This window comes from Astyanax mexicanus, chromosome 19, assembly GCF_023375975.1.
Source record: "Astyanax mexicanus isolate ESR-SI-001 chromosome 19, AstMex3_surface, whole genome shotgun sequence".
NCBI lineage: Eukaryota > Metazoa > Chordata > Actinopteri > Characiformes > Acestrorhamphidae > Astyanax > Astyanax mexicanus.
This window is the reverse complement of record NC_064426.1, coordinates 38,833,188-38,839,187: the sequence shown is the minus strand read 5'-3', so window position 1 is coordinate 38,839,187 and position 6,000 is coordinate 38,833,188.

Genomic DNA, 6,000 nt, shown 5'->3' with positions numbered 1-6,000 from the left:
TTTCTGTGCTCTTCTTTTATTTTGTTGTCTCTTCTCTTCTGTTCTCCTCGTCTCCTCTTTTCCCTTCTGCCTTCAATTCTTCTCTTCTCCTTTAGTCTCATCTTCTACTCTTCACTTCTTGTCTTTTCTCATCTTCTCACGCCATTTTCCTCTCTTGTCTCTTGTCTCATCTTGTCTCTTCCCTTTACTCTTCTTCATTTTTGTCTCTTCTCTTCTCTGAGCAGGAGAGCGGTTGGAGGGCAGGGGCCTGCTGGAGAGCAGGGTAATGGTCAGTGTCGAGGAGGGCTAATAACATTATGGAGGCTTTAAAGAAGGAGGGGGGAGGGCTGTTGTGGGGGGGTTGTTGGGTAACGGGGGAGGGGCAGGTGCAGCTCTAATGGCTTTTTAAAAAGGTTACAGCATGTCTCTCTGCTCTCATAATGGGGCCCTGGCTGTGCTGGAAATGCAATTTCCGGGAAAGATAATGTTGGAGTGAGAGGGGGGCCCTGTGTGTGTGAGGAGAGAGAGAGAGAGAGAGAGAGAGAGGGAGAGAGAGAGAGAGAGAGAGAGAGAAAGAGAGAGAGAGATCAACAGGAAAAGTAAAAGCGAGAGGAGAGGGAAATGAAGTATATAGATAGATAGATAGATAGATAGATAGATAGATAGATAGATAGATAGATAGATAGATAGATAGATAGATAGACAGGCACACTGATAGATAGAACTAATTTCCTTTACAATAATAGAATAGGTAGTTAGGTAGACAGACAGACAGACATGCAGAAAGACAGACAGACAGACAGCAAGCTAGCTAAATAGTTAGATAGATACATAGACAGACAGACAGACAGATAGATAGATAGATAGATAGACAGATAGACAGAGATCAACAGACAGAGAGATAGATAGACAGATTATAAATATGTATAAATATAAAGTATATATAGATAGAGTAAGACCTCATTGCACTGTAGAACAGTAGAGTATTTTGGAAGGTAGGTAGATATGTACTATCTAATATATATATATATATATATATATATATATATATATATATATATATATATATATATATATAGCTATGTATATATATAGCTATGTATAAATATACAATATATAGCAGTAGAATACGAGCTCATAGCTCTGTAGAATAAGAGTTATATAGAGATGGAGTGTGTAGCAGTAGAGAGCAGCTGAGTGGAGGTTGTTGCGGGTCTCTGTATTAATAGTTAATGATATATTATCTCGGGTCCTGCGCTTAAATGTCTAAACATATCTCAGAGCCGCTGAAGCACACAGTCATTATCCTCACCAATATCTGAGAACACTGTCGCCCCAGCACCAACATCACTCCATTCCTCATCCAGAGACACTGTTACAATCACTTACACCCAATCACCTCTACTGACGGAGATTTATACCCATCTACTTTCATCCTGAGAGAGAGAGAGAGAGAGACAGAGAGAGAGAGAGGCTTTATTCTCCTAATCACAGTTAAATGGGATCACAGTCACAATCTTGAGATCAATTGTTCAGATGTCCACTCTACTAAAGAGACACTGACCTGTTTTATTCCCGACAATACAATATATATATATATTTCCCACAATTCCCACTGAAACAGCAGGTAGCGCTGCATTTATTATTACAACATTTGACAGATCTCCTGTCTAGAAACACATACTTACCTTTTATTATTGTAGAGTGCAGATTTCTTTTGATTTAGCATTTTGTCATAGTTAATTTTTTTTCAGATTATCAAGCAAACTTGAATATCAGACAAATATAACAATATAAAAATATATTTATTAACCCTCCTTTTATGTTCCGGGTCCATTTGACCCGTTTTAAAGTTTGAAGATCTAGGAAAAATGGTTAAAAGTATATTTTTAGTATGAAACTTCTTCTGTTTGCCTTAATTATTGTAATCAGCATATTATATGCACATTTTTCATCTTACATATTTGCAACCAACCACCCCCTGCAAAAACTAAACTAAAACAACATTGCAATGTTATTTTTCAATGTTTTTTAAAACTATTGTTTTATATGTTGGTCGTAAAACATTTTAATAAGTAAAAACATTTTTTTTATGAAAAACGAATGATTATCCTAATTGAACCACTACCTGTTAGAGGTAAGGAACACCACTGCAGTAAATATTGATATAATGATACACAGACACACACACAGACAGCTAGATAGATAGATAGATATATAGACAGACAGACAGACAGACAGACAATGAAGTTAGCAAAGAAGTTATTAAAAAAATATTCATAATGCTTGTAAGGATTTTTTTTGGGTTTCAGACATTTTTTGGATAATTAAACATGCACCGGTTCAAATTAACATATTAACATAACAGGAGGGTTAAAGGTAAAAAAACTATCCAAAGCAATCCAGCCCTTTGTGAAAAAGTGTTTGCACTACCATAAATGAACTACTGATTAATCAGACTTCTTGTGATGTGATGGTGACGGTGTGAGGCTGCTTTTCTGCTTCAGGGTTTGAATAACGTGCTGTAATAGATGGAACCAGGAATTCTGCTGTTTCACAGACAATCCTGAAGGAGAATGATGTCCATCCATCTGTTCGTGACCTCAAGCTCAGCTGTACTTGGGTTCTGCAGCAGGACAATGACCCAAAGAAGACAAAATGAACTTAAATGAATGACAAAAAAGCAAAAACAAAATATTGTATACAGTCACTTAAATGGTGGTGCCTTTTCAGTTGTAATATTATTTATTATTGAGGTAGGCATTATTCTTTTCAATAAAAAAACAACAACAGGCAATTTCAATCAAACTATTTTTTTAAACAATGCCAATATAGTTCTTTATTGTTGGAAATCTTTATTCCTGAGAAGATGAGATTAATGATATGTGTGGTCACAATATCGATATTATGATATATCATATTGATTTTGTTTGTGATACAAACATAAAATCAAACATCAATATTTTTAATGAAACTCCCTAAAGCTGGATAATATGGCTACACACTTTAATATGTAATATTCTGTCCATTTTTCCATGGTGTCCATTTTGCTTGCACTGTAAACCCATACGTTGTTTGAACTATTTGATTTAAGTCTGTTTTACATAAAATTGGATGTTTCTAAACAATACTCAACTATTTTGAGAGCACATATAAACATTCAAACTGAGATCTTTGAGTTGAACCAACTTATAATAACTGAGTTTAGTCTGATGCCATTAACAGCTTATTTTCTATTGGCTTCTGTCACAATCTATTTGCATACTGGGTGTGTGCAACAGTTTCTGACTAACACTCACCATCAGTGTGTAGTGATTCCCCCTCTGGGCTTCCTTACAAATAAATCAACTTCCCCTTTAGTTGTAATAACTTGCTGTTTTAATTTAAGCTAACTCAAGTTTTTATTCCCCATTATTTAAAGAAAATGAGCAAACCAGCTGCCTTAGAGCGTTTTCACACCAGCACTATTTGGTCCGGCAGTAATCGCACTCGGGTGCACTCTGGAGCGGTTCACTTGTGGTGAGAACGTGATCCGGTCTCGATCGGATCCAGCTATTAAATATAAGCCATTTATTTGAGCTAAACTGCTGATGAAGCAAGCACAGTTTAAACTGATATATTAGCCAGATAACGCTAATTACCACAGCTGTGTGTCTTCCCCACGTGACCTGTGCTCCCCTGTGTCTCCCGTCTCAGTACTTTTCCACCTGTGTCTCATTTGTAGCTCCGCCCCTTCCCCAGGTGTTTCCAATTCTAGTGTGTTTCATGTTACTATAAAGCACTCCTCTGCCACTTTGTCTCCGTCGGTCTTTGCACCTTCCCCTGTTGTTTTGTCTCTCTGTTGCTTCACCGCGTTTCATAGCCCTAGTCCTTGCTCTGTGTTTACCTCTGTTTATCTCTTGTGTATATTTCTAGTTTCCTATTTATTTCCATTGTTTTCTCCCTTGCCCTGCTTAGTTTAGTTCTCCTTGTCTAGTTTAGTTTCTTGTTTAGCTCCATGTTCCCTAGCTCCCTGTATATAACCTTAGTCATTTGTTTCTCGTTTATTTCTTGTTTTCACGTTTATAGTTTATTTCCCTTATATATATATATTCCCTGTTTGTTTATTATTATCATCGCTCGTTTGTTATTGGTTATTTGTGTTTCTTTGTTTTGTGTTTCTCATTCCTTGTTTCCTTGTTTATTTGTTATTTATTTAATAAATTATTTATCTTCGGTTCCTACCTGCACTTGCGTCCGCCTCCTCGTCTCCCTGCCTGGGTATTTCCTGACACACTGTGTCCATGCACGCGTCGTCTGCGCTGCATTTACTGCTCACAGCCGCGTGACTCTGTTTATTATGTATAAATCTGCTCTGCTGCACGTAGAAACACTGTGTTTGAAAGTGCAGCGTTTCAGCGTTCAGTGTTAAAGCACAGATATTTGAGCTGGAACACAAAATCTTCTCTCTGTATTTGTTTTTTCGTATATTTATATTTAACATACTCCCGTGTCAGACAGCTCTGACCAATCAGAGGACACAGGCTGCTCGCGTGGTTTATTGATGCGCATTTTGGTGCGTTTAAATTTATGCCTATGTGAAACCAGACCGAACAGAGCGAGAAAACGCTACAAGTAAACGAACTCATTAACTGAGAAACGAACTACAGGTGTGAAAACGCCCTTAAAAAGGTTAAGTAAACTCATCTTATCTGGTCTTACAGTATAACAAAAATAAAACAGTTAAATCAACTTCCCCTTTAGTTGTAATAACGGGATGTTCTAAGTTATGCTAATTTAAGTTTTCTTTACTCATTACTTAACTTTTTTAAGGCAACCGGTTTACTCAAAATTTTAAAGTAATTTCAACTTATCCAGGCTTCCAGTGTGGGCCCACCAAATGCATTCCAATGGCCCTGTTTTTTGGGCTTCTTTACCCCATTTATAGGAGAATTTCACAGTGAACGAGTGCAGGATTTTATATTTGGAGTAATATGTCACAAAGCTCTTCATACGGAGATGAAGGTTTCTCAGCGGTGCTGGTAATTATTGTCACCTGGAAGTTTTAATGGCAGCTGAACACAGTGGCAGCCCCCTGAGTAGAGCTGAAGTGTGTGTACGCACCTGCAGTGTAAATCAGTCGAAATGAGAACGAGTGGGGGGGAACAGGACGAGGGTCCCGCCATGCAGGAAGAAGCTCTTTATCAAAGCCCGTGACTCACAAGCCATTTTCTCTTCTCAGCGCTTCCCAAAAACCTGAGGGATGATGATCAATTAGCTATGAGATCACCACCCTCCGCTGGGGCGGTCCAGACTTCTCCAGACTCTGCAGACTCTGCAGTGCCTACTGTGGGTAGTGGATGAGTGGATATACTAAGGATATACTGAAAAATTGTAATTAAGTAAAAGTACCTTTACTTTGCTAAAATTCTACTCAAGTAAAAGTAAAAGTACCCATCTAAAAATCTACTCGAGTAAAAGTAAAAAAGTATTCAATTTAAAATTTACTTAGTTACATAGTTACTTTTATTTATTTGATGTAAAAAAAAAGTACAAATCATAAATTAAATAATTACTAAATTAAATAATTAGGACCTTTCAGGCAGTATTTGTTCAGACCACCCCATTAAACATTTTTTAAGAACAAGTGGTATAGGTTTCTATGATCCATTTTTTTTCTTTACTGTTAGAAGTTTATGATGATATATGTGACTATAAACCATATTTTTATATTTTTACAGTTCATTATTATTTTTTAACTTGCCATTGCTCTGCTTTAACTGCTATTTACATGTTTTTTTTTAACATTCAAGCAGATTGTTTAATGTTCTCAATTAAAAAAACTTAAGGATTTATCATGAAAAACATGAAATCATACTAAAAAATGTTGGTCTGCGCATGCGCAATGCCATAATTAAGCACATATCGATGGGTAGCATAACTCGACAGAACGCCGGTTCTACTAACCGTAATAAACACTGCTGGGAAAAGTTCAGCTGCGCTGCCATGGAGAACAAAACTAATTTTTTTTTAAATTCAGAC